This window comes from Onthophagus taurus, chromosome 2 (genome assembly GCF_036711975.1).
Source record: "Onthophagus taurus isolate NC chromosome 2, IU_Otau_3.0, whole genome shotgun sequence".
NCBI classification, from domain to species: Eukaryota; Metazoa; Arthropoda; class Insecta; order Coleoptera; family Scarabaeidae; genus Onthophagus; species Onthophagus taurus.
This window is the reverse complement of record NC_091967.1, coordinates 20099714-20126282: the sequence shown is the minus strand read 5'-3', so window position 1 is coordinate 20126282 and position 26569 is coordinate 20099714. Positions and strand designations below refer to the sequence as shown.

The window sequence follows — 26569 nt, the reverse complement described above, 5'->3', positions numbered from 1 at the left end:
AGTGATATAGTTTTAGTTTCTTTCTACTGGTGGCTAAACCGAACAGATACAGTTGTCTTTCAGTTTCAATACTGCATCCTTGTAAAGTTGGTTGCTTATTATTGACATTATTTCCATATAAATAAAAGGTTGACTACTTCTAAGTAAGGAATATAAATAAATAATTTTTTTTACTCTAATTACATTAAATCAATAATTAGTGTAATAGCTGATGTTGAAAATTACTATACATTTTCTCAAATCGTGGAATTAAACTGAACACGGTCAGTCTTATTTTCTCTTCCACGTAGATTTGATCTAGGTATATTTTTTGCTTTTTATTACAGCGACCTTTGAAAATCCAACTTCGTACAAATATGACGTCGAAAATGCAATTAAAATCCGCTGAGCCTTATTACTTAGAAGGAGATATTGATCTTTCATTGCAATTCAAAATTGTGTTAATGCCAAATTTTTGCTATCAAACTGTTATTACAAGATCATCTAATTCTCTTTTTCTACAATAGTGTTAAATCAATCTTGAATCCAGACAAACTTATCAAAATTTGAAAAATTTGCTGTGTTGTTAAAAAACAATTAAAATATAGGCAAATATTGTATAAATATACCAGTGTAATTAAAAAAATCTTCAACAGCAAAATATTCTGAATCTTTCTATCATTTTTCTTTAAAGAAAACAATTTCATGTCGCAATTTCAAGGTATAATATACACAGTTATAGTATAACAAAGATAATGTTCGGCTTTCACATCCGTACACAACTTTTTTAAAAAACCTTACTTTTATTGGAAAAGATTTTATAAAATTTACCACATTCACTACATATTCTAACACCTGATTCAGTGCAGGACTCAGATGCTTTGACGCAAATGCTTCTCTATGAATAATGCAATGGGTCCACAGTGCATTTGGTGATTTACTTCGAATAAGCGCCTGTAATCAATAGCTGCCAGATATGAAGCGAGCTCCATCAATACAGACACCAACGTATTTAGGCCAATTCAAACTATTTTCAAATACGGAAGTCTTATAGCCATCTACCTGAAAATCAATTTATGGTGTTCCAATCGCGCACGAAATACATGAGGTATCATAGAAAGATATAATTCGGAAATATGAAATGTTTAAAACGAAATGATCAATTAAATGACAAATCTATGTTAATATTTTAATATGCCAATGACATTAGTATTATTATGATATTATCTATGAATGTGTCTTCTATGTAACACGGACTGTAATAGCTGCACTTTCAGAAGTGGTCTCATCACAATCTATTTTATTACGGTCTCTATATATTTTAAAGTTATAACAATAATCGGAATCATCACGTTATTTGTACAATTTATGCTGAATGGAAAAGAAATGAATGTTCGTGTTTCGTTTGAATTGGTTTTTGCTTGCTCTGTGCATCGATTTTTAAGAGTCTCTGTATAAACCCAGATTTTTGGAGTATTTTTCAGTTCATTCCAAATCCAGTACTTAGTAGTTAGTTGCGCATCCGATAACTTTTTTCCAGCAGATCGTACAAAGTCATTACTATCACTAACCCAAGTATCTAACAAATCTTTAAATGAAATGACAGCACAACGAAATTTCCTTTTTGTAGACATTGTTAGGTAATACTTCTCTATTCTTAATTTTCTTAAATATATTTGAATGTGCGAATATAGTCAAGAATAACACGCAATTGTGTCTGGTAGCCTTGTTAGACTCAGTTTTGACTCGGAAATCTGACTATGGTCCTAACACGTGGTTGTAGGCCAAAGGGTTAATATATTTATCACCTACAAACAGAACATAGCATATCAAATGAGCATCCTTATTATTATCATCCGTAGCATCATCTAACTCCAATTCAAATTCGATTAACACAGTCTTAAAAAATATAGTTGTTTGTTGTTTCAGTTCCTTTAACTTCCTCGTAAATACATCACGAGAGTTGCTAACCATGCTGTAGTGATTAGCTTCTAAATGGGGCTTTAATTTACTTGCAACGACACACTTCGTTGCCAAAACTTTCATACACAATGTACACTGTAGTCCCTCTTCACCATTAATTTCTGTTGACGTAAAACCAAACTTTAAATAACTTTATCGCCATTTCCACGGAACGGCGTGGCGTACAATTTGAAAATCACCGAATTATTGAAATTATCATAGAGAAAAAAATAAAGTAAATGTTTTCATTTTGTTACGTTTATGGTTGATTTTTATCGAATTTGGCATCCAATATTTTCAAAAACATAAAGTCTTTGGCTATATCGTTTCATTTTCTTTAGACTCGTTATATCAGTTTAATACAGTTAAAGGAAAAGATTCATAATTACTTTCATTTGCATCGTGTTGAAAAATTATTGTATAACAAAAAGAAGTTCTTCTAGTCTTGACAAAAAATATCTGTCTGTTAAAAATCCAAATCCACCGTATTAGCTGATTTCGCCGACGTGCAGTATTAGGATACTTAGAGTGTTAATAATGATGTTTTTGGTGATTGTAAACTCTTATTTGGCTGAAAGATGCTTCATAAAATAAAACATTATGGAAAAAGTCAAGATTGTGTTAAATGTTGTGTAATGTCGATATGCAAAAATTTACTCTCAATACATTATCTAATGTAATGTAGAAACAAATTGTGCATTCTTCAATTATAACAACAAAATTTTGAATTTAACGACCTTTTAAAGGTTCCAGAAGTTAATAAATCGTGCAAATCAAATACATAATAACGTCAAAGTCAAATAAATTCATAGCAACTATAAATGTTTGTCTGGTTAAACTGATTACTGATTACATTTAAAAAGCTGCCAATTGCTGAAAGACAACGTCCCTGCAATTCTGTCTTAATTTTATTTGTAGAACACATATTCGAGGGTTGATGAATAAATATTGACTCGCCCTCTAGATAAATAGCGGCGAGTCAGAAGGAAAATTTAGAAAATAAATTAATCATTTATCACTCGATAAGATGTAATTAGAACAACTTAAATAACATACTTTATGAAATTACATCATTTTATTTCAGGAAACAAGCAGATAATGTTTGTAAGTTATCATTAGAGTGCAAAAGTATTTAAATGAACATTCTGTCAAAAATATTATTTCATTTACTGCTCTAAGTCATAATCCTCGCCTTGGCCGTTAACAGATTTTAATGTAATTAGGGTGGATGGGGATTAAAATTATGAGCTGAAATATAAAAAAGATTAAATGTTATCTTGAGAGCATCATTAATACGCAATTATTATTTTTATTTAATTTCAACCCCTTCAATTAATAATATCTAAAACTTAGTAAGAAATTGTTTTCTTACAACTATATACAATAATTATATAACAATTAACATATATAACCATAAATGTTATCCTTTTATTATATAGTAGTATCTTTTAATTATTTTTATTTTTCAAGCCTCTTCGTTTGTAAGAATAGAAATGTAGAAGGTTCTAGTTTAGTAAAACATCATTATGATTAGTATTGTTCTGAAATACATTCATATTTTTGAACTATACTTGGATTCAAATATTAGATTTGAAATTCATATAATTCAGAACTCCAACAAGCACCATTCATATGTATAATATTCGTATTTTGCATTGAAATTGATTTCGAACAAAATACATTCATTAACAAAAGTTAGTTTATTAATATAATGGATGTCTCGTGTACTGGGAAACTTTAATTTCTGTTATGGAGTTTATAATTTTACTTGTCTGAATATACTATATCTCGCAATGTCCAGAAAATTCAAAATACTTACTTCCGGTTTGCTTATTGTATATACTTGACAATATTCTTTATGGAAATATCTACATCAGAAACACTAGACACAAAAATATGACGATTTAATGTAACATGCATGTATGTATGTCATTAAGATCAAGTATAAAGAAAAGTCGGTTTTCATTTACTCTAGTTATACCTTGTCGAGTGATAAATGATTAACTTATTTTTATAATTTATCTTCATATTCACCACTAATTGCTTTAGACGTCGGTTTTTGCCATAAGACCAAAATCTTAAAAAATAATCTATTTTTAGATGAAATTGTAAGGAATTTGTCTTTCAGCAATTTACCTACTGCCTGTTTAAATACTGCATCCTGAAGATAATTTATTGCTACATGGCATTCGATACAATCCTGAACTTTTCCATAATGTTTTGTTTATCTACAGGGTGTTTCTGTAAGTCGTGGCATAATTTTAATCACAAATACAGGATTCGGCGAAATAAATGATAGTATTTGGGATATCAATAAAAATCAAACTACACAAAATAAAGAAAAACTTGTTTTAATTTTAGAAGCTACACTTTTTGCTTGTATATTTTCAAAAGTGATCTTAAACGATTTCTTATGATAACATTGCACTGGTTGTCCAATTTAATCTGTCCAAGGCAAACAATATTGAAAATATTTAAGAAAATGTTTAAAAATGTCTTAACTTTGAAGGTTCATATCTTAGCTAGGAATCGTCGTCGGTTTTGCTTTACTATTTGTGATTAAAATTATGCCACGACTTACATAAACACCCTTATAAAGGCGATTTGGCCAATAAATAGTTCAACACAAACATCATTATAGGCACTATGAGAATCTTCATGTTATACGCCTGGGGAATCAGCAAAGTCGTTTGGATTAGTATAATCGGTGCCTATTTTCTGCCAAGAGTCAAACTGATTGATGAAACTTATAGTAATTTTTGCAGAAACGTTTTGCCGAGTCTTTCAGAGGATATTTCTTTATAATAGAATACAAAGTTTCAAACATGAAAGCGCCTATGAGTCATACGACTCTCATAACGTTACATTTTGGCCGGGTGCTCTGCTTGTTTTGGTTTGCGTTCCTCTACTAAGAAAGGGGAGTTATAATACTTAAATCCACCAGTTAATAATAAAGACATCTTATTATGAATTACTTATTCTGACTTTAAATGTCAGAAAAGAGTTAAATAAATTTTATTTAGGAGAAATATCATATTGTTTATTAAATGAATTCAATAGATATGGCGAAAAAGTAATTTTATGTCACCCATTGTGATGGCTTGCTTTTTTGCTGAAATTGACGATCCATAAACCGTAAGAAGTTAATATTAATAAAATTATAACATTAAAATTATAGCTTACAATAATTTTGGCACCTCTTTCTTATTTATATCTGATGAAGTAATTTGTGTAGTATTTATTACTTTATTTTTTTGCAATGACATTGTCATTTAAGATGTTGGTTCACGTTGTCAACCATGGACTTGTAGCCATCAAATACTTTCAGTGTGATCTTCTTTGCTTTTTACCATTTTTTTGTTTTATTTCTTTCTGTATTCTGGGAATTTTATTCTAATAATTTTTTATTATATCTCTTTTCAATCTCTACGATATTGAAAACCTGTCAACTCATAGAACGACAACTTTTTAGATAGATTGTTGATAAATTGTTGAGTTTATCACAGAATTGTCCATTTCTTTCGTTTCGGATTCATTGAAATAATAATAAAAGGTCCAATCCAGATTCTTTTTTCTCGTACTCATACATGAGATTTATGATCTGCATCAACGGTGATATCTCTATATTGATCATACCGCCTAAACTTTTCACATCCTAACTGCTAATACCTCATTTTCTTTTCTCTGAGCATATCGTTGTTGAGTGTTGCATAAAGATTTTGATGCGAATGTCATTGGTTTACCTCCTTGAATGATAGCTGCCCCTAAGCCTGTTGAACACGAACCAACTGTTAATGTTACGTTTTCATTAAATAATTTTACTTCAGATGGGTTTTATATTGTTTCCTGTATTCTTTGTAAATCTTCATCCAAGTGGTTGTTTCACTAATGTTTCACAATTTAAAAGAAAAGCGATTACTCTTTGAAGAGATTTCTTCTCCGTGGGTTTTTTAGATCTTTTAAGCTTTTCATCTTCCCTTTGTGTATCTTGTATATGATATCTTGTATATCATTTTTTCCACCACCTTGCAAAATACTAATTACACCCAAATTTTAATATTCGTCAAGACTGATAACTTTCGGTTATGGACTTGTCAGAGTAGTCTTCCAGCATGCAGGAAATACAAATTTTCTTTATCTCCTTCATCATTGTCGACAACCCCAACAGGTTCGTGAATTATTTTATTATTTTCTGCAATTCTTCAAATATTTTAACTCTACTTTTTTGTAATAATTCAATCAATTTAAATTAAGATTAGCTGAAAAAGAAAATGTAGCTCATTTTCAGCTAATCTATTTTGTTCAGTATCATACGGATTGAATAATTTCATTGCATTCCATTTATTTTAAGAAAATCATGAATTCTTTAGTTACTAATTTCGTTTCATTGCCACTTTACAAAAAATCCTTTATCGAGTTAATTAATAAAATTACCTTTTGTAGTTGTTTAATTGATCGTTTTCTTTCATTTTAAGATGAAAAGAATTCATCGCTTTGAAAAAAACTTTCGAATTATTTCTTTAACAATTTTAATAAAAAAACACTCAATGTGATTATTAATTATTACTTATTTTACTAATAATATTGCACATTTTCCCGGAATCTATACGCCCTATAAAACCTTTTGATATCCAATTAAAAGTGCTGATTTTTTTATTTATTTCCAGCTTTCTGAATGCTTCGAGTTTCAATAGGATTCCAATTTGTGAAACCAATTACAATTTCGAATGTAACTTGATTAAACAAACTATAATAAAAAACAAAATCTATATTATTCGGAAAAAATAAATGTTTCAAAACAAAATTTTCCACGTACTAAAACTTTAATGTCGATATCATATAAAATAAATTTAAATTCAAACTTCCTCCATGCGAATAAAAGGCTTTATTTTCGAAACACTCTCTCAAAAAAAGAAGAAAGGTAAACAGTTGCCCTTTAAATCTCTGTTTGATTTAGTGGCTTTTGGATTTAAAGGGAACACAACGAAAATATTTGCGGCATCAAGGACTTTCGTGCGCTGGGAACTCCAAAAATGCAGCGATGCCAAAATCCGCTATCAAGTTAGGGACATGGATCGATAGAAATAGGAATTTGGGACTTTCTAGCTTTTATTCCCTTGACGGTGTACGTCATAAGCCGTTACAAATGGTTTTTGAGGGTGAATTATTGCTTCGGTTCTTCTGTTTGCTAAAAATAATGGATTGAACGAAACTTATCGAAACGGTTTTTTACCCATTCTTCATTCTACGTCGTTGAACGTTTTTATAATAAATTCGCGTTCAGTAAAATCAAATTTTATAGTCGATAACGATCAGAATCCGTACATAAAAATCCTTTCCCCTTGTTAATTTATATCTTTTTGTTGAAACGTTTTCGATTTTACGACTGTCAATGAGGGTGTTTTCGTTCGAAGGGTGACGATGTTTGATTTGATGGCACCTTTAATTTATTATCATCTTTTATGTTTTTTTGCAATAGAAATTTATCCGGTTTGTTTTATTTTTATTCGTTTAAACGGCCTCGTTCGTGGCATTGCAGATTAAAGGATAAGGCTTCGTCCTGCGAGGATAAGACCTAAGCGCTTTACGGTCTTGTTATTCGCGACCTGGGCCTTCTAATTAAAAACTATTAATTTAAATTACGCCAGTCGCGAGATATGAAGGGACTTAATTAATACGAATTACTAATTGTCGCACAGATTACCAGGGAAACTCACGTAGAATTAACTAGATAATTTAGTTGGAGAAAAAATTAAAATTTTAAATTTGTTTGTTTTGGAAAGAAAAAATTTGTTGTAAAATAATGGGAGGTTGTGTGTATTAATTAAAGGTTTTGGCACTTTCTGTTGATTTTTCCAAAAATGTAGGCTCAAAATTTAAATAAAACCGACAACGAAATAATCCTGATTGTTTATAAACGCGTACCGCAATTAATAAATGCAATTTGCACGTCGCGTCGGGTTATATTTGAATTTAAAATATTTTCTTGTTTTGTTTACAAAATTAGATTTCTATTTAAGTTTTCCATTAAAACATTTTCAATTAAACCGTTTTCAATTAAAATAACATCGAAAATCTCATCGCATAATGGTGTACTTTACTCTGTCCAGATAGAAAGATATTTTTGTTTGGCAAGTACAAATGTGTTCCCTTCTAATGTTTATTTTGTACTGTAACGGAAGTTAGCACGATAAACTAAACCAAACATCTCGTTTCTGTACAACGCAACGGTTAGTTTATACATTACGATTACATAAGCCACGTAATTTGCTTATGTCGTATCCATACTGACCAATATCTCACGTATTGGTGTGATTGTTTCGTAGCAAACCAATGTTGAGTGTTTAGCATCGTGTACATCTAGGAGATTATCCTCAAATCTAATGGCCTTCTATTGCGGTCGGAGATGTTGTTGTGTTCTCACCATTCCCTATTTACTGTACCTATTATGCTAATATTGTCAAATCCGAGTATAACCCAGAACAATATTCTAGGTCAACTTTTCAGTAGTTAGGATTTATGTTTATAATTGTTCAGTAAGCACGATTTTTTTTAATAGATAAGGTTATGTCTGGATCTTATTTGCTTATAAACACTGATAAAAAGAAGTAGTTTATTCGAATAAAGTTAAATAGAAATAACGTTGAATTGTGGTAAATTAAACCTTAAATCTTCTTATAAGCCATTATTATTATTGCTGCCGGGCTGAGGGAAGCGACCACTCTTGTTACCACGACCTATAAGATCTATTGTAACTTTAGCCCTCCAAAGGTTTAGGGCAAATGTAGGTCCTAGATGAACCTTAGTATTACCCTTGTCCAATGTGGAAGAGGTGGTATTTTATTGGCGCTTGGCCGGTCAAGTACCCTGAAAGCGTTCTTAGATCCTCTTTGCTGAGGCATAAAATCTCTTTGGTTTTGTTTTGCGACGGAGTTATCATACTCTTCGCTTGTCTGTGACCTGGAAGTTCTTTCCAGCGTAAGGATACCTTTGAGACCATCTCACAGCTATCGCCGCAAACTTCATTTTTTATACCAATCCACCACACATTAAATAGAGCAGGAGCCGGAAGTTCTTCCAGTGACCTATACTGAACCCAAGAGTTTGAGTGCGAAGTAACACTATGTTTGTAATACTCCAAGTTTTTCTTCAGTCCCTATCTGCATCAATAAATTGTTGAATAATTCCATGTACTTCGACAAACTGGTTTCGGTTCAAACGGAAGTAATTGCTGAAGACATCACCGGGAAACTCGGAAGTCATTTTAAATTGCCTATGAGTTTCTCTTTTCGATAGGTAAAAGTTATTAGGGGATTTCCAGTTTTCTTTTTCGTCAACGAGTATAATAATACCTTATCCCCTTCAGCAGTCCAGTCTGAATTAGATTCAGAACTTAATAACAACTCCAGTTTTCTTCTTTCCTCATTCATTTTAAGACTAAATTAAAACCGCTTTGCTAGTGGTTGAGAGCCATAAGAAACCGCGTGGCAATTTCCGAAAGCTAACGCTACGCCGGATCACTCCGGATCTGAGTAACTGTCTTTGAAGCATCGGTGTACCAGGTTAGGGCTGCTCTTTTTAGTTGAGGCCCTCCCTTCGTCCAATCATTCCTGCTTCTAAATATGACCTTATACGGCTGGTTGAAATTGTATTCTCTCGGTATAAGGTCCGTTTTAATTTCAATCAGGTGATTTAGACATGAGACCTTGAGGATTTCGAGGTGTTTTCTGAGGTTGCCCTGCACCAACTTGAGTGAAGAAACTATTTTCAGTGATAAGGCACTTGAAGCTGCCTCCTTTTGTATATACAGGGTGTCCCGTATCTTCCGCATCAGAGCATTATACGGTTGTAGGATACATTATTCTGAAGCGATCTTTCTAATAAAATTTTTCCGAAATGTTTATAATAACCGCAGGAGAACGGTTTTAAGATCACCAATGGCGTGTTAGTAAACGCGCGGCGGACCGACCGGGGGTGTGATCGATTGCCTGAGTGAGATTTACGATCTCCGAAGGCTTTCCCTTCGGCGTTTACTAACACGCCATTGGTGATCTTAAAACCGTTTTCCTGCGGTTATTATAAACATTTCGGAAAAATTTTATTAGAAATAAGAGAAGAATAATGTATCCTACAACCGTATAATGCTCTGATGCGGAAGATACGGACACCCTGTATAAATGGAGCGGTGTGAGACCTCCAAAGCAGCCGTCGGACAGAATCTCATTGCACCCGTTACGTTAAGACATGCTAACCGCTGGATTTGTGCCAGCTGTTGTTGTGCTGTCTTATGTTTTATTTTTGGCCACCAAACCAATGAGGCGTAGGCGACCATGGGTTTGATTATTGCTACGTAGGTCCAATGAACCATTCGTTAATAGTTCTGTTTTCAATGGAGGGTACTTTTATTTGTAGCTTCCTTCTCCGAGAGAATTGGATTGATGCTGAGCCCATTGCTTCTACATCAAGTACTGGTGAGGAGTAGGGCTTTCCGCATTAGTTGAGTTATGATTGTATCATATTTACCTCGGATTGTGATTACCAGGTCATCAGCATACCCCTGAATCTTGAATCCGTTTTTTGTTAAGGTGTTCATCAAGTCATCAACTACTAGGCACCATAATAAAAGTGATAGCACTCCCCCTTGGAGACATTTATCTTAGAGCCTTTATAGTTAGCGACTCGCCTCCCAGACTGGCTGTGATCTGCCGACTTTTCAACATGGCTATACACTATTTGATTGTCGACGGATGTATATCTTTTACGTTTAGAGCCGCGTTTTCTCTATGGATTCATAGGAGGTGTTATGAAACGCACCCTCTATGTCTATGAAAGCACATAGGGCTATCTCTTTGGTTGCAATTGCCTCCTCTAAAGTGCTAGTCAAAGTATGTAGAGCAGTAATTGTTGATATGGTTTCTGGTAAGCATGTTGGCTAGGGTGGAGTGGATTAGTGACAAGCACTTCATTCCTTTTCCTTGGAGAAAAATTAAGTTAAGCTAATTGGTCTGTATGCCTTGGGGTCGGCGTTTGAACGCCTACCACATTTAAGTATGAAGACCATCTTTACTTTCCTCTATAGTGTGGGTATAGAGGTTGTCCCGTATCTTCCGCATCAGAGCATTATACGGTTGTAGGATACATAATACTGAACCGATCTTTCTAATAAAATGTTGCCAAAATGTTTATAATAATCGCACGGAAACTGTTTAAACAAACTGTTTTTCCTCCAATAGCAATTCACGAAAAGCTTCGGGTAACGCCTTCGGAGATCGTAAATCACACTCAGGCAATCGGTCTCGCCCTCAGCCGGTGTACTCATACACGTGTACGCACCAATAGTAGTACCAATATAGTAGAAGTGAATCGGTATTGGAGAGACTTTAAACAGTTCCGGTTCGGTTATTATAAACATTTCGCAAAAAAAAATATTAGAAAGATCGTTTCAGAATAATGTATCCTACACCGTATAATGCTCTGATGCGGAAGATATGGGACACCTGTATAGCTAAAGCTGTAGCTAGCTATATATAGGGATATTATTACGGGGAGCAGGTCTTTTAAGCCTTTTTGCAAAAAAATGGGCAGAATTCCATCTCCTCCAGGCGATTTTAGGGGCTTGAAATTAGAAATAGCCCACCTTACTCTGTTGGGTGTAAAAATATTCCCAGCTATGCTGCGAACCCTACCTGATGGACGGATTATGTCCATTAGTTCAGGGTCGGCATCTGCGTGTGGGCAGACTTTTGAGGAAGGGAAGTGTGTACTTAGTAGTAGCTCCAACGATTCCTTAGCATCCTCAGTATATTTACCGTCTTGTTTGCATAGGTGGCCTAGATCAGTGTTGTGATTTCCAAGATCTTATGCAGACGAGCAACTGTAGGCGTATTGTCTATGCCTTCACAGAAGCTACGCCAGGCTTTTCTTTTGGCTTTTCGGATAGCCAAGTTATATTCCGTTAGGGCTTACTTATAGAGGTCCCATATTTGATCGAATTTGGAATGTGTGACTTTATTATATAGTCTTCTAACCATGACTCGCTGGTTTTCAAGGTCCTTATTCCACCAAGGCACATTGAATTGTGCTCTTTTGTGTTTTATTGAATAGCTTGATTCATATGCACTATGTATGAGATATGTATGAGATTATAAGCCATAGAGAATTTATTGATTTAGCATTAAAAAGGTGTTTTGTAAGAAAGAAACGTAATGTTAATGATGCATCTTTGGGTAAAAAAATCTTGGATATCTCTTTTTCTTAAATTATCTATTGATTGTCATAAATTCCTTCAAAACCTTCACAGTCTATACTCAGCTTATAACAAAGCCTATACTCAGATATTTAAGAATGATGTTTGTGGCATTTCTTAAGCTTTCTGGCACCGATGTGATACCAACAATTCTCAGGTTTGCTTCAATAGTTACACTTCGGTTAAATTTCTCTGTATTATATACTTAATAAGCACCGAACTTATTCTATTCTGCATACACTCATATCCATCACCACCGGATATTTCTCGTACTCTATTGGATATTTGCAAGCCAATAAACTTGATCATGTCAATGATTACGTTCTTCGATCTTTCGGGGTCTTTTTGAGCCACAACATCAAGTTACAGATTCTTTCACGTAGCGATGAAAGCAATTGCATAACAAATTGTTTTAGAAACAGATTCTTGAAGAAACTTCTGATTCATAGGTTGCCTACAAGTGGTATAAGGTGGAAGTTAAAGAATCTTTATAAATTTATATTCTTCAATTATGTTTTTGTTGAGGTTAGGTTATTAAGAATTAGTATCTTTTCTCGGATTTGATTTTACACTGTCGTTAGCACGTTTGGCAAGGCAAAGGTTACCCTATCTTTTATGGTATTCTGACATAGCATTCTCATCTTCCATGTTGTTATTTTAAGTTTACATTGGCATCTTATTACAAAGCAGTCTTTCATCACAATTGAGACTTGCTGAGAGCTGTATTCTTAGATAACTTCCGTTTCAGGAAGAGGTTTTTAAGAAATCTCCTTGTCTTACAATAGAATTTATGGTTGCTTTCAAACAACCAGCCCGATGTGTCTACCCAATAGGTCGATATCTGTTATAGTAAGTCGGTATTGAGCAGAACAGAGTCTTAGTTTTCTGATTTCTCTAATGTTTTTAAATTGTTTAAATTGTTAATTAAGCTTTAATCACATAAAAAGAGCAAAAATTCATTGGTAAATGCAAAAATTGTTTTATTCACACAAAACTGAAAAGATTTCCTCTACAATTTTATCACTTCAACTTCAAGTAACGACACCTAATTAACTGGTCTTGGATTAGACTTTAAATGATCGTTTTTTCCTGGGCTGTCGATAACTTATGGTATTTTCTACGGATGACCTTTATCGCGGATTACCTAATTACGTTGATTGATTTCTTTTCCATTAATAACTTTTTTGTTTATCAACCAATTATTTTCAAATTTGTTCCTCTATCTTAACGATGCTTCGAGAACATTTTCTATCCTTTTTATATGTAATTATGTCCTCATGATAAGAAATTTTCGATGTTGCAATTTTCATCGATAACTTTCAGAATTCGTTATAAAATTAATTTCTTGAAGGATCCTTGTGGAAATATCACCAATTATTAATTAAAGTATCCTCTTTTTAATGCAACAAGCCGTTTTAAAAAATCACTTTTAGTTCTTGAGAAATAAATTTTTTAAATAATCGACAATTTTTTCGAATTTTACAATTTCCGCCGATTAAGTTTTAAAAATTAGTACAAAATCTATTTCTTGGAATATGAGCATGAACATTTCCCAAAGTGTTAATAAAAGTGTCCTCTTTCCAATGAACCAACACGTTTTGAAAAATAACGTTTAGTTTTTGAGAAAACACTATTTGAAATTTTGATAAAATTTTCGATGTTGCAATTTTCATCGATAACTTTCAAAATTCGTTATAAAATTAATTTCTTGAAGGATCCTTGTGGAAATATCACCAATTATTAATTAAAGTATCCTCTTTTTAATGCAAAAAACCGTTTTGAAAAATTACTTTCTGTTCTTCAGAAATAAATTTTTGAAATGATCGACAATTTTTTCGAATTTTGCAATTTTCGCCGATTAAGTTTTAAAAGTTCGAATAAAATCCAGTTCTTGGAATATGAGAATGAAAATGAAATTTTCCCAAAGTGTTAATAAAAGTGTCCTCTTTCAAATGAACCAACACGTTTTGAAAAATAACTTTTAGTTTTTGAGAAAACACTATTTGAAGTTTTGATAAAATTTTCATGTTGCAATTTTCATCGATAGTATATTTGTTCCCAACAAATTTTCTTTTTTGGTCTATTAGTACGTTCAGAACTTTCTTTTGAAAGTTTTCTATACATTTTTGTCTTTCCTGGCACGTCTTTCTAATTAAAAGCGATTACTGAAGGATTCGCGCGAACCGTCTAAGCTCAGCGAAATAATACAGAAAACTTCAATCCCGTTCTTAGAAAAGCCTTTAGTCATCACACCGAAATCTATTCAACTTGAATCGACACTGCGTCGTAATTTTAAATAACTGATAAGAGATTACCACCTTTTTACAATTAAAGATTAACTATTGTTAAACATTATTGAGTTGGTTTTTAAAAGGATTGATTTTTAAAAATTAATTTTCATCTTCAGCAGAATCTATAAAACTTTTATACAATTTTAGTGATTTGACTTTTGTAGATTGTACTTTTTTCATGTATGTAATATTATATACACATTAATTCGTTAATTCTAGAACAATATTAATTATTCCTGTACGCTTTACTTCACCACAATACTAATAATGCAGAATATTACACATTTACGTTAATTCCCCGAACGGTTTCAACTGAATTTCAAAATAACAAATCAAAGTGGAGTACTGAAATCGAAACATGCAGATATTTAATAGGTACTACACACTATTTATAAAAGATACACGAAACATTATAATAATTATATTATAATACTTGTTTTTTGTAATTTTCTCTTTGATGAGCTTTCCGAATATGTTTTCCTGTTTCTGATTTTCGATCTGGTATTCTTCATCCAAGCCCAACTTTTTCTATATAGATATTGAATATATCGAACATATAGAACCGACAGTCTTGAATCCCATTTCAATCACATGTTTGTAGATAGTTGGATTTTCATCACATTTGTTCTTTTATTCCTGCCTTCATATTTTCTCTCTGCCCGATATGTCCTTTCTCGAATTACTACAGCTATCTTTAAAATCGAACCTAATATTAATATCGTAAGTCGACAAAAATTTTTAAGTTTTATTGATTACTATTAATTAAAATTCGTTGCTGTTGTTATGGTATTTTTCACCATATTCCTGTTTTTTCTTCCATTGACTATTATATTTCCATCTAATCTGACTTTACATATCAAAATCCGTGTCCAACTCTACCAGGGAACGACTTTTCTGCATTATTATCCCTGTAGCTTGTATTGAGTCGTCTGTGAAAGGCGTTGGTTTGGAATGCGGGCACCCTGCAGGACGCGATATCTTCGTACAATGGGATGTCGACGACAAAGCGCTATTTACATTCCTGCGATGACGCCCTGCCGTGCCAAGCCGTGCCGGCGACTAAAAATGTCTTTTGCCGTCGCCATTTGGACAATGCCAGTAATTTACGCCAGCACGTTTTGCCAAACTTCCTGTTCGTCCTGTGGCTATTCCAGCGCGTAAAATTCGCTGTATTTCAATAATGCTATGGTTTGCTATTTTAACATAACGCAAATACAGCATATTTATTTTTATGTACTCCATTTAAAATTTTTCATACTTGTTAGTTATTGTTACGAGTAAAGATACATTTTCAAAACAACTCTTTTTAATCTCGTTTACATCTTATGATGAAAAACGATACTCTGATTTCATTTAAAGCGGTATTCGAACGATTTTTTTGTCATTTCAAAATGAACTTCTTCCATCAACCCGATAACAACACCGCGTTATCGATTTTCTTCCTGATACACGTTCGGGTTTAATCGGATGGTGGTGCGTCTTTGTCGATTAATTGAAAATCACTGTAGCTCATAAAATATAAATTAGAACCGGCCTGGAAACGCTCGTACGTACCTCGAAGCTCCGGTGTTGTAGTTAACAAAGGCCCAAGTTAACCTAACGAGCTTTCTATGTAACAGTCCCTACCGGCTGGATCACTATTTTGTTCAATTGGAATTAAATCACCTTCGTTGCTATCGTTGTCGTTTTTAAGTAGAAAACGAACTGAAATTAAAGAGTATGCTATTTGTCTTCTTGTCGTTCGTTTCCGATAGACGTTCATTTCAGGGATCATATTTTACGGGGCGATTTCGACTTCGACAACCTCGATTTCGGCAACCTCGTTGTCGACGCGGTGAGGGTGAGAGAATCGAAGTACTACAACAAATTCGGTCGTAATTCAATTTAATTTATGGGCTGCGTTGGAAGGGTCCCGAGTGCGGACAGCTGGATGACCGATCGAGCCTGGGCATTTCTGAAAAATTGCTTAATTATGCCCATGTCGTTTAGTAAATGCGAAAACTATGTTATTACGGACCCCTGGCATACCCTTGAATTCATAACTCAACCCCTTTCAAAATCGATTATTATTATTATTACGAGACGAGAACATGATTGATTATCCTACATTTTTTTTGTGATGTTAAATTGGAACTTTTATGGAATCAATATTTTTGGTGGAGGAGCCGATATTAATCTTAATTTAAAATTTTTTTTAAAGAAAAAGATTTTGGGTTAAAATTCACAAAGCGAAAATAGTTCTTGTAAAAAAAATCATAATTTCCAAAGACAGTTTCTGCACGTGGCAGCTTTTCAACATCACAAAACAACTTCTTCAACTCCTCCTTCCATCTATCTCTCCTTCTCTTTCTCAACAGCTTTCCAACACTGTTGGTTGGTCGTTTCCATTCAACCCAATCTCCTCACGCCACTTCGGTAATTAAACGTCACCCTGAAAGAATCCAGCTTCTCCGTAGGCAGTCTATTTCCATACCGCCTGAAATTCTGACGTTTACCAGAACGGAGACGCCGCCTCGGCGATGTCGACAATGGCTGGGTCGTTTGTTTCTCTCGTCGTCGTGGAATGATGTGGTGAAGTCGGCGTCACGGTGACGACGGTTTCTCGTCTCCCGGAGAGCGTCGCATTTAAGCTGCACACCCGTTATTTGTTCTCCAATCAGAACCGTTGAGTAACAACGAGACTCCATCGAACTATGCCCTTTTGTATTCATCGGATGCTTCCTCTACAGAAATTGGAAGACTTTACCTTTAACGCCGTCATTTTGATGCCTGGACACCAAAGGAATACTAAATTAATACCTTAAAGAACTTTTTATAGTCCATATAATATATTGGTATTAATCAAGAAATAAGTTTGTGTCATAAAATAATTCCAATCCTTTAAAATTCAAGTGTTACACTAGAAGTTTTCAACTTTTTTCTAATTGGGACGCATTTTATAATTAATACTCTATACTTGTTTTTCATTGCAGCGATGATGAATCGAAAGATGCTTTAACGAAATCGTTTCTTTATGAATAATGTAATGACAACATAGTGCATCTAGTGATTTGTTTCGAATAAGCTCCTGTAATCCTCTATAGCAGCAGGACATGGAGCGAGCTTCATCAGTACAGACACTAACGTATTTACACCATTTCGAATTATTTTAAACATAAGAAAATATCAAAAATCTCGAATGGGTTCTGAAATCAGAACGTTTTTAATATCAGTTCCATCTGTGTGGCCTTATCTAACTGCAGTCCAAATTCAACTGGTTTACTTTTTTTTCAATTAATTGATTGTTGATCTCCTCTGCCATATCATGTTTCTCCGACTAACAGTGTCATTAGAAAGGCACATTTTTAAGCAGTTTTCCAGCAGACTTGGAGCATGAAATATACCATATTTGTAGCAGACTAAATTCTTCTGCGATGGCTGCTACTAAGATGCCAGCAAAGCGTTGTTTGGTATTAATGCAGTTTTAAAAAATGTATTTTCTTGTTGTTTTAGTTCTTTTAGCTTTCTGGCAAAATAAATACGAGGTTTGCCAACCATGCTATGGATATCAGATTCTAAAAGGGCCCTCAATTTACTTGAAAGCGTACGCTTTGTTACCAAAATTGTCAAACACAAAACACGTTATGGTGTCTCTATAGCATTAATTTGTGTTGATGTAAATTCAAAATAACAATACGTTTTTGTTCTAACTTCAATGAACTTCCAATGCCTGAGGTTACGTGACGTTGGTGAAAATGGTTCACGACATGCAAAAATGTAGGATATCAGACATCAGAAAAAAGAAAGACGACATTATGTATTTTGCATCCAAGCTACGTTTAGATAATGGATCCAAACGAAGGAAAACGATAAAAATTGTGAAAGACAAGCCGTAAGAAGATCCTGTGTATTTGTGGTTTACTTTTGGCGTAATTTTGGTAAACCCTTGATATGTCAAAAATTTCTTAAGAAATAATCGGGCATCCTGCTGCCTTTAAAGCCATAACCGTATAGTTAAAATATTTCAAGTTAAGATAGATTCCCATATTCTTTATCCAGACTATTTAAGAGTCAGGTTACTTCTGTCGCAGTATTTTTCAATACGAAATTTAAAAGACGCTTAAAACTGTGATGAAGCTGGAATAAATTGGAAATTTATGCCTTAAATATTTTTAGCTTGCCGCCAAGGAAAAGCTGATAGAGGTTTTAAAGTAAGTAAGGAACGGATTATACCGATGATTTGTGCAAATGCTAGTGATAACCATGCACTACCCCTTTTAATAATTGGAAAAAGTAGGAAACAAAGGTATATCAGAAACATAATCCAGAACACCAGCAACACAGAAATCGGAGAAGAAAAGAATGGAAAAAAGGCAGAGACGCTTGAAAGTGCAAAAGAAGTGGCAAATTTGTTCCACTTAGTTCCTGCTTTTAATGATTATGACGAACCTGAAGCTGCATATGGACAAATTGAACTAGGCTAAGAAGTTCTATATGACAACTTTGATGACAGTGCCTCTTCACTTGCTGAAGCGTCAAGGCATTGTAGACAGCAATGTCTTTATACGAAACGTAGTCGGAATGTAACTTCATAGAGAACTTAGTATTATTAAAATTTCAAATAATGATGAAAATATTTTTTATTTATTAAATCAGTGCTACATTAATGTTTCAACCAACCGGGTGGTCTTTATCAAGCACGACTAAAAAATCAAAAAACATGTGAACTGAATCAGTAAATCTGTAAACAACAAAATAAATTAAAAAATACAAAAAATAGTTCGTGATTTGTAACGATTAGGAAACTCACCATTTATTATAACATTGGAAGAGAGGACAGGCGTGGGACGAATAGAAAAACTCTTCTGTGTGAACTTAGTATAAAACGCGCAAAAATAACTCTAAAGTTCCACAAATACTAAAATCAAGTCGAAGAACAGAAAAACAAAGCCTTACAATCAATTAAGACGTCCAAAAATTAAATTTAAATGAGTCGAAAGCGTGCAGCTTGAAAAATACGGGACGACAAAGCCACTGCCTGTGCAACTTCTGCAAGACTTAAAGGTATTTTTCTTGTGTAGCAACAGTCAACGACGTTACTAAACGCCACTGAAATGTTTTCGTCAATTTCCATGGATTGCTTTAATTTCTGATGGCGCTGCCGAAGAAGTTGCGTTATACTTTAGAGCTTGTAACTCTGGTCTTAGCAACAATAGAAAATTGAACAAAAAACCGAAATGATCAGAACAAACAAGACTACAAGCTCCTTATGTTTAAAGTTAATATCTTTTGTCGATGCACCCCACAGCAAGCTTCAAAGTGTAAGAATAAACGCATTAGCGTCATTCAGCATTACTGAAATTGGAGAGTGCCAAAATGGCAAACGGTAAACTTTTCAAATAAATAAAACCTTATTCAAATCGAGCAATACTTATTCGACCTACACGCGCCTATTAAAAGAGCTAAACGTAATCCAAAATCTACCACTACTCGTCTACTACTAGTCGTAGTTGATTATCTAATATCTGCTATTCCTCCTGCTTCTTCGCTGCATCAAATAAAAAGCTTTTACCTAAATACATGTAAAACTGAAGTCAAGGTTTGCGAATTCAAACTAGTCTCTCAGGCAGAAGTTGAGGAAGTTTTTCTTTCAATGAAAAACACATCAGCTGGTGCTGATGGTATTTCACAGTATATGTTAACGCTATGCTATCCACATATTATTCAATTCTTAACACATATTATCAACACCTGTCTCGAGACCAACACATTTCCTTCCTCTTGGAAGGAGGCTAATTCGGATATATGGCCAATTAGTTTACTGCTAGCAATTTCGAAAATTTTTGAAAGGATTTTAGAGAAGCAACTGCGCCTTATCCTATCTGATAACAAAATGATACCTGCATTGCAGTTTAAGTGTTTAAACCTCTACTTAGCTGTGAATCGACGCTTCTTCATATCTGATCGGGGAATGGTCACGGTTTTAGTTCTTATAGATTATTCGAAAGCGTTTGACTCCTTTGATGTTGATACTCTCATCTCTATTTTACATTACAGTGACCTGAGCAATAAATCCCTCTCTCTTCTTACTCAGTATTTAACGGGTAGACGCAAAAGGTGATTTTAAATGATCGCCAGTCTCTACGGCGACCATTAGCCTCTGGCGTACAGCAGGGCAGTATTCTCAGTCTACTTTTATATAATGTGTATACATCCACGATGTCAGAACGACTTCAATACTATACATTTCACTCATATGCTGACCACACCCTGATTTTTTATACGTTCAAAAGTAATTGCACTTTGAAACCTGTCATCATTTTAGGTGATGAGTATTTTATGCCGTCGAGTGTAGTTATGTGCTTCAGTTTGGATCATTGTAGTGCTGCAGGATCCAGTTTTTTCCGAAGCCAACGCAATTTACACTTAGTTTACACCTTGTGTTTCGTTCGTAAACACATGAACTCATCAGGTCGACGCGTTAAAGCTGGACTTTCGCAGACATTATGGGATGGTGTCATAACATCGCTTTTTCAGACGTCGACACCCCCGTGCCGTTTCAGGTACTTTGTCTTTCATGCTGACGTTAAAAACGACTTGTTTCCAAAAATCATTGTCTTTATATTTTATGACAAAACTGAAACGTTTTTCAGCGTTAACTTTAGACGTTGGCGGTTTACGCCTTTAGTGTCCTTACACTTATCTGCTCGATTTTAAAATCGTCTAACGTTTCAGGAAGTATTGGTTTCTTAATTCATATAGCGATTTCAGTACCCAAACTTGTTGCAGTTGTTTCTTTAATCTTATTTAATCGAACCCGAATGTCTCTATTGTTTAAAGTTTTTGGGCGACCAGATCTGAATTTATTATTTACGCTACCCGCTTCTTTCCATTTTTTAGTAATAGATTGGACAGTTTCATAACAATTTTTGCAATTTCGCTAAAACTTTTTCCATTATTGTGTAAACCTACAATAAGCGTTCGTAGTTCAGTACTTGTTAAGTAAAAAGACTTTTGTGAGCCAAGTTTATTTAAGAGTTTTGTTTGTTTGTCTTGATGTGTTAAAAAAATAATTAGATAGGTTAGAATTTTGTTTTGGTTCATCTTGCATAATAAAAGTTGTGCACAACCTTACTTTCAAATTTGTATAAGAAGTAAACGCGAATCAAATATTCCAATTAAATTATAATTATTTTCTAATAAATTAACTTAAATTCGTGGTTTAAATAAACATATCGCGTTTATATTAACATTGTCAATACGATGATTGTCGTTGTTGAACTTCCATAAATTCAATAATTGGCCACCGTGTAAAAATTTGTTGGCAGTTCGCGGAATTTCAGTGCTCGGTTCATTAACGAATTCATAATCGTCCTGGAAATTATAAACGATTTGTGTCCGTAAATCGAACGACGATATGTTTGTCTGGCCTACGAAATTCGAAGTTCATTTCAATTTACATCATCAGAAGGTTTATGTGGGTGGGCTTTGTTGTGCTAAATTTTGTATTGTCAAAATCGTACACAAAATTTAATGGATATTAAATAACACATTGTTATCGAAAATATTTGGTAATACATTTTTTGATAAACCGTCAACCAAATAAATGAATGTTTTATATCCATTTTCAATGTTTTAATATGGTTATATACATTTGTTCAGGTGCACTAAATAGCGTTATGATTTTGTTTAAAATATCTGTACATATACACAATTTTAATTTGCGGAAAAACAATATCGTTAAAATAATTTTGTTTCATCTCATAAAATAATAACAAGTTATTTATATTATATTGATCAATGAGGTTAATAATGAGCAACTAATTATTTATACTTTCTAAACGTAATCCTTTTCATATTTATAAATTGAAATAGATTAAAAAAGTTTTAATTTTGTTGTTGATCAGCTATTATTTATTAATTAATGAATTTATTTGTGCTGAACTCGGGTTGGTGGACAGTCGCTAATTATCTTTTTTAATTAAAAAAGCTCTCTCGGTAATCTCGACGAAGCTTTTGTTCACGCATCAACGAGCACCCATCGCTATTACACGTGTGATATTATTAAAATTTTGACCGTAGTTAATTACGGCCCGATTAATAATTAGTTTCCACGTTCACTGACTAAAACGCGATACTGGTAGATTTTAACATTATTTCGTTTATTAGTAGATTTATAGTGGTTTATCGAAAATATATTACGTTTTAAATGCAATACATCCAAGGTAATTGATTGGATTTTATGATGAATCATCCCTGGAGGTTTGACGCGATTAATAATATTGGTTGACGATCATTTCGCGAATAAAATTTATAATTTGTTATGGTAATAAATTTGCAAAGAAACTAACGGAAATGTAGTGTAGTTGTAGAGGTTTTATGCTCGGGTATAAATTCATTAATTCACAAAGTTGGATTAACATCTCGGGGTTACTAAGTTTCTTATTCATTTCGGTGTTGACTAAAACTAATTTTCACAAAGTTAAACAACTGGTATTGTGTAAAATTATTTTCTTCAAATTTTGCTGTTGGAGAGATAATTTATGTTAGCATAAAATTTCCTTAATCCTTTTGACAATGCAAATGGGAATCATAAAAATTTTATGAGCTGTAGGTCAACGTGTACTTAAAAAGATGTTACGTAAACGTCATCAATTTTTGTTCCCTGCACGAAGACTATTTTTAAAGCAACAAACTAATATATTTACCCTTGTCGCTCTATATTATGCACTGCGCTCTCATCGTCGTCTATGTTCTTTTACAGACGTTCCGTTGTACACCTGAGCCTGTCGCCTGCAGCAGCTTCCATCTTACTCCTGCACAAGGTAAGATTCAACCCATTCTATTTTACGGTCTCATAAAGACATAGTAACCTTACTTGGTTGTTAAATTAATACGGTCCCCTTTATTTTTTCCATATACTGTAGTGGTTATATATTTGTGTCTATTCTGGAAGGTGGGTGCCGCTGTACCATAAATCCAAAGACGTCTTAATTCGCCATTCGTGTTACTACGCTATAAAAGTGCTGACCCGCCTTCTATCTAAGTAATACTGATGTGGTTATTTATCTTTCTAGACTCCGGAACTAATTGCTTCTACTGGAAGTTTTATTTTTGTTGTTGTTTTTAAGGTTAATTTATTCGTAAATTATATTCAGGGTAATTCGAAAGTATATAAATTAGAATAACATATTACAAAGAGATTAAATCGTACATACAAAGCAATTCAAAATTAAAACAATTACTTTATGTAATTAAGTATACTAATAGACCGACCATTAAAGATCTCACCGCATTATATCGTAGAAGGATTTCTATTTAAAATACATATCTGAAAATTAATCAATTCCTTTTATCAAAAATAAATTTGTTGTACTCCAACGCAAGACATTTAACAATGAAGACAAACTCCACTACGTTTATATAAACAACTGTTTATAACAGTTTGTAGTTTTAAACTTCCAGTGGGTTAAATAAATATATTTGCAAGTATGCAACCAATACCACAATATTCGTACTGCAATACGCAAATCGCGTTATTGGTTGCATACTTGCAACGATGACGTCGGGTATGATAATTAATTAACACACTGTTGATATGTTTTTACATATGATATTTTTATATTGATATATATATATAACAACGGTTTGAAATATCCAATAACAATTGAATAAAACTAGAACTAACTAGACCTAGAAACTTTCGGATTGAACCATATCTTTTGAAAAAGTGTTTGACACCATGTTCATTCTTCAGAAATAACTTCGAAGTGACGAAATGGGGAGGAGTTTGATAAATATAATAATTAATTAACACTAATTACGGACTAATTGTCAACTAAGTTGTTTTTGTTAAATCCGAGTGGAGAAAGTTAAGTTAACTAACTAAGTTAACTACTTTTCTATGTGCTGCTAGTTCCTAGCCGTCTCCTCTATTTATATTGTTCCTATGTCGATGAATCTCTATTGCCTTCCTTGTCATCCTTTGGCAATAATTTCCGACTCTGGCAAGCACCTTACTGTTATCAAAACCTGGAGTGTCCCATATTGTGGCAATACTCTGCGACTGTCCACTGCTGGATCTTATTTAGTCGCACATATTTCTCGTGCTCAACAACATGATAGCAGAGAAGCTCCCGCTCCCTTTAATGGTGTACCGCGATATCGTTCTTCTTCAGATACCTTATAATTCGCCCTGTCATACCTGAAACATAAAGGAGGTAAATAAAACCGCCTGGTGCAGCACTTACCATGTTTTCCCTTTGCTTGCGTTGCTTAGTGGCCCGCTGGATATTCCTCAAAGTCGTGTAGCCGTTCTTCTGGAGTACATCCTCAACGAATCCTTCTTCTTTCTTTAAATTCTTTTCATCGCATATATTTTCTGCTCGTTGGAACAGGGATTGGATCACTGACAGTTAACAGTTATCAGTAAACTTTTACGAATTCAACGAGTAGCTGGATTGGCAATCTCTGGTGCGATAAGCACAACGCCAACTCTAGCAATGGAGGTTATGCTTGGCCTATCGTCTCTGCATTTGCATATAGAAAAAGTGGCTAAACTATCATTTACAAATTTAAGCAATATGCTCAAAACTGTTCCGACATGTCCTACCAATGGGGTGCGGAATCGTCCTGGATCGAAAATGAACATTCTCTGGTTCAGGCAGATATTTGCATGTACACAGATGGATCAAAAACGCCGGAAGGGGTCGTAGCAGGAGTATACTGCCAGACACCTCGAATTCAGCAAGCATACAGCCTGGGTACGTACTGTATTGTATTCCAGGCGGAAGTATTTGCTATTGGCATGGGTGCTAAAATCCTTCTTGAGAGAGGGGTTTTCGTCGGCTCTGCTTAATGATTGCAAGAGAACATTACACACACCGAGTTGTGATAACAGAGTTTCTCTAATCTGGGTCCCGGGTCATTCTGTGGTTGCTGGCTATGAAGCGGTAGATGAGCTAGCACGAGAGGGCAGCGCTAAAGCGTTTGTGGGGCCAGAACCAGCAGTTGGTGTATCATTTGCGATGGCCAAACATAGGTCTCCTGAAATGAGACATGCTAAGGTGTTTATTAACATCGTTGTCAAACCCGGGAATATTTTAGGACTTGCTCGTAGCAGCATAAAAGTGCTAATGGCTGTCTTTACTGGGCACTCCCGATTAAAAGCACACCTCAACTTGTTGGGTTTAGCCGACGGTGTTGCATGCCGACTATGTGCGGAGATGGTTGAGCATGTTTTATGCCACTGCTTTGCTGTTAACCGTATCAGCTTCTCGATTTTTGGGTCGCAGGTTATCTCCCCAAAGGATCTAAATGACCTTTCACCGAGCAAGGTATTAATGTTCGTTTAGAACGTTGGACTGCACGGTGAAATTTGATAACGATATCTATCGGTGTACAATAAATCCTTAGGGTCGCGGTGCAAGGTTGGTTGGTCCGCTTATCCGATAGGTATTCTATGTAATGTAATGCAATGTAACTTGTAATTCAACGACACTTCGCTCTCTGCTTTGTGTGTGGCTTGATGATTTTATTCAAATTTGAATAGTAACTACGAACATTCAAATTTAGTTTATGATACTCGCCAGTAGCCATGTTGTGGCACAGTAAAATTTCGCAAAACTCACTGAATATGAGTACTTTCGAAGATTTCCAGAATAGCTATTTTGAGGACAGCGATTTGTTTCAAGATTCTTTGTACTTATAAACTTTGTTTTCAAAACGATTCATTTTAATTTTTTCGAAATCTGGGTTTCTTTGGATAACAGGAATAAGATCATATGCAAAAATTTTGATATATCGGCCATCGCGGTTTCAATGAATACCGTACTGATTATTCCGTGACTTGATATTACACACAAAGCTGTTACTCGTTTGAGGTGCAAATACCGTAATTTTGTTTATTAGCGTATCTACCCAACTGAAAGTGGTCGTAACCAATCCATATTCAATCAAATTCGTGTGTGTTAACAGTATTGACAATTTGTATGTTCACTTACAAATATCATTCATTAGCAATGGTCCTCAATGTTTGATTTTGATCGATGAACTTAATTTTTGTAAGGAACCAGCTGCAGGTCTCGAACAACAATTTGTCACAGTCTCCCGG

The 26569-nt window shown here is 34.1% G+C and overlaps 1 protein-coding gene across 7 annotated transcripts in view; it reads left to right on the top strand.

Annotated features, from left to right (window-relative positions):
* LOC111415183 (synaptic transmission protein complexin) overlaps positions 1-26569 on the top strand; it is a 308454-nt gene that overhangs the window by 53693 nt on the left and 228192 nt on the right. For all 7 annotated transcript variants that reach the window (XM_071194454.1, XM_071194450.1, XM_071194451.1 and 4 more), the window contains one exon: positions 23222-23282. The gene's annotated coding sequence lies outside the window, so the exon portion shown is untranslated. The remainder of the gene's footprint in view (positions 1-23221; positions 23283-26569) is intronic.